Here is a 4,074-nt window from a genome sequence, read left to right as displayed (position 1 = left end):
CAGGTGGTTACCCAGTCCCAAGGTTAACATCAGGACCCCGATGGGCACCAGTTATGAAGTGGATTCCTAGGACCCAGGTGAATATCAAGCCCTAGGTGGATACCAGGCCGCAGGTGGATACCAGGATCCTGGTAGACATCAGGTCCCAAGAGGACACTAGAACCCAGGAGTACATTAGGCCACAGGTTAACACGAAGGCCCCAGATGAATACCAGGCCAACTTGTGGACATCAGGCCTGAGAAGGGTCCTTGGGCTCCAGGTGGATATCAGGCCCCAGGTGAACATCCAGCACTCAGATGAACATTAAGCTTCAGGTAGACATCATGCCTCCGGTGAACTCCAGGCCCCAGCTGAGCATCAGGCCCCGGGTGGATGCCCAGGTTCCGGGTGCATATCTGGCCGCAGTTGGACATTCAACCCCAGGTAACCATCAGGCCATGGGTGAATACACCGTTTCCAGGTAAACATCAGATCGAAGGTAAACATCAGTCCCCCAGTGGACATCAGGCCCAAGGTGGACACTGAACTAGAGGTTTACATCAGGCCACATGTTGACACCTAGTCCCAGATGGACATCAGACCCCAGGTGGATACCTAGGCCTCCAGTGAATTTCAGACACCAGGTTGACATTCAGGCCCCCAGTGGTCATCTGGCCTCATGAGAACACTCAGACCCCAGGTGCAAATGATGTCTCAACTGGACACCAAACCCCTAGTTTGATACCCAAGGCCCAGGTGGACACCAGGTCCAAGGCTGACACTCAAGCCCTAAGTGAATACCACGCTCTAGGTGAATAATTCAACCCAGGTGGTCATTAGGACCCAGCTGGATACCAGTCCCCAGGTTAACACAAGGCCCCCAGTGGACACCTAGGCACCAGCTGGACATCAGGCCCTATTTAAACACCCGGGTCTCAGGTGAACACCATGCCCCAGGTGGACATCAGGCCCTAGGTGGACTCAGGGCCACAGGTGGACATCTAGCCCCTGGGCAACATCCAGCCCCAGGCGGACGCAACCATTTCCATGGATAAACCATTCCCTGGTGGATATCAGGCCTCGAGGATGGCAGTCACCAGGTAGGCATCAGGCCTCAGTAGACACCAAGGTCCCAGATGTACAGCAGGCCCCAACTGAACCCCAGACTCATGTGGACATCAGGCCACAGGTAGACACCAAGCGTTACGTAGATACCTAACTTCAGGTAGACATCAGACCCAAGGTGGACACCCAGTTCCCAGGTGGACAATCAGGCCCCAGGCACTCATCAGGCCTTAAGTGGACACCCAGGCCCCAGGTTGATATCCAGCTCCCAGGGGATCACCAAGCCCCAGGTAGACACCAGGCCATAGGTGAGCAACAGGATGCAGTAGGCCATCAGGCCACAGCTGGATACGAGTCCCCGGTGAACACAAGGCCCCAGTGGGACATAGATCTAAGGCAGACATCAGGCCCCAGGTGGACATACAGGCCTGAGGTGGAATTCACCCTGAGGGGGACATTCGGCCCCAGGTATGCATCAGGCCTCAGGTGAATAACCAGTCCCCAGGTGGACATTAGCCCGCAAGTCAACCACAGTCCCCAGGTTGATACCTGGTCCCCAGGTAGCTACCCAATCTGCAGGGTAACATTAGGCCCCTGTAGGATCCCAGGCCCCAAGTGGATTCCTAGGCCCCTGAAGAACATCATGTGCAGGTGTCCAAGCAGGCCCTGGGTGGACATAACTGTGTACAGGTAAGGAGTTGACCTGTGGGGAAGGTGAGCAGTCAGCAGCCCACTGGGGTCCTGAGTAGGTCTTCTGGAAAGAGGAGGCCGAGGGGATGGAACCTTAAAGAAGTGACCTCACTTCCTTGGCAACAGACCCTAAGAGAAGTTAGAATTCTGGTAACCAGGCCAGGCACGGTGGCTCACACCTGTAATCCCAGCACTTTGGGAGGCTGAGGCAGGAGGATCATGAAATCAGGAGATCGAGACCAGCCTGACCAATATGGTAAAACCACATGCCTACTAAAAATACAAAAAACAAACAAGGCAGGAGATCGAGACCATCCTGGCTAACACAGTGAAACCCCGTCTCTACTAAAAATACAAAAATTAGCCAGGCGTAGTGGTGGGTGCCTGTAGTCCCAGCTACTCGGGAGGCTGACGCAGGAGAAGGGCATGAACCCGGGACACGGAGCTTGCAGTGAGCCAAGATCGCGCCATTGCACTCCATCCAGCCTGGGCAAGAGAGCGAGACTCTGTCTTAAAAACAACAACAACAATGACAACAACAACAACAAAAACAATCACAAAAAACTAGCCAGGTGTGGTGGTGCATGTCTCGTGCCTGTAATCCCAGCTACTCAGGAGACTGAGGCAGGAGAATTGACTGAACCCAGTAGGCGGATGTTGCAGTGAGCCGAGATCATGCCACTGCACTCCAGTCTGGCCAACAGAATGAGACTATGTCTCAAAAAAAAAAAAAAAAATGAATTCTGATAACCAGGCAACCACATCCTAGAGTTAGCCCCATAGCCAGCTCACTTGGTGGGAGATGCTCAAGAGAGCAAGGTGTTCTTGTGCTGCATCCCCACATCTCAAGGCTCCTGCTTCAGGAATGGCAGGAGTGAGAGCCTTTCTTTTCCGATGATGCCCTTGTAGGCTCATCCCTCACCCCAGATGCCTCTGGCCATTTGACAGAAGCCCCCCAGGTACCACAGCACAGGAGTCACCAGGTAGACACCAGGCCCCAGATGGAGCTACCAGGCCAGGCCTCACCAGTGATCCCACCAGGGCCACATCTGCACATTGTCCTTGTCCAGCTGGAGCCTCTGGAGCTCATTGAGACACAGGCACATGGTGAGGTCACCTGCAGTCTGGAAGTCTTTCCAGGGACAATGTTTTCAGGCTGAAACTCCTTTAAATTCAGTGAGGTTGTTTTCATGTTTGGAAATTCCAGTGGAAAGTGAGTGATATTGGTGACCTCTCTCCTTTTTCAGCTCCTGCCTCAGGTGCAGAAATACAGCTATTTCCAGTTCCAGCTGTTGAGCCAGTGCCAGCACCAGGGGCAGAGCCCCCTCCAGGACAGCGCTGGAGCTAGAGGAATCTCCAGGGCCCTCCTGCCGCTGCCCTGGGACTGCCCAGGACAAGCCCAGGGAGAAGCTGCCTGACTTCATGGCACCTCCTGTAGAGCCACCGGCCTCAGCCCTGGAGCTGAAAGTGTAGCTGGAGCTAGAGGTGGCAGAGAGGGGGTGACCAGCACAGCTCCAGCCAGCAGCTCCCACACTGCTTCCAGTCCTGGGCACAGTGGAAGATATGGAAGCAGAGACCAGGGTGTGCAACCTGGGCTCCTCTGCCTCACTGGAGAGGGACTTCTCTCACTGAGCAGAGCAGCAGCCCTGCTGCTGAAGGGCCTGCTGCTACTGCTGCTGGGGGTGTTTGCCTGCCTGCAGGAGGTGCTGGAGAGCAAGAAAAGGAGCCTGTGAGCAGGGGTTCCAGCAGGTCCTCCTGCTCCCAGAGGCGACCTCCTCCTCCAGGCATGGAGGTTTGCCCTCAGCTGGGCAGCTGGGTCATTTGCCTCTAATGTGCTGCCCAGGATGGCCCCTTCTTGACAGGCAGACAGGGGTTGAGGGGGCCAGGGGGCATCTCCAAAGGAAGCTTTTAAACTCAGCAGCTGCACCCTAGAATCTCCATGCCTGCGCCTGCCCAAGGATTTATTCATAGCTTAACTAAGAATTTCAAATTTCTACCATAACACTGAAATAAAGTTTGATTTTTTGAAACTTCCATGACTTCTTTCACTCCCTAATATTGTAGATGGTGTTTTTGAGGTGGCATTGAAAACCTCTGATAGTTGTGTGTTTTGTTGTGGTTCTTTGTGTGATTAAATTACCATCTGATCAAGTGATATTGAAAACCCTTCAGGTATGGCTTTTAGAAGACTTTGACCTATTTTTGCTTGTGTTGACTCTCCCTCCAGCTTTGTGGAAAGAGGGATCATGTAGGTTCATTTGTCAGGCAGATCAGTCACCTTTTGTCATCAAAGTTTTAGCATCCATTTCCAAAATTTGGTGTAGAAGTTGATATTTTGG

The 4,074-nt window shown here is 53.4% G+C and overlaps 1 pseudogene; it reads left to right on the top strand.

The window, feature by feature from the left end:
* Positions 1-324: 324 nt before the first annotated feature.
* Positions 325-3,683, top strand: LOC100431590 (uncharacterized protein C2orf27A-like; annotated as a pseudogene).
* Positions 3,684-4,074: the final 391 nt, after the last annotated feature.

The sequence above is a fragment of the Pongo abelii genome, chromosome 16, assembly GCF_028885655.2.
Source record: "Pongo abelii isolate AG06213 chromosome 16, NHGRI_mPonAbe1-v2.0_pri, whole genome shotgun sequence".
NCBI lineage: Eukaryota > Metazoa > Chordata > Mammalia > Primates > Hominidae > Pongo > Pongo abelii.
This window is presented reverse-complemented; position numbering and strand designations above follow the sequence as displayed.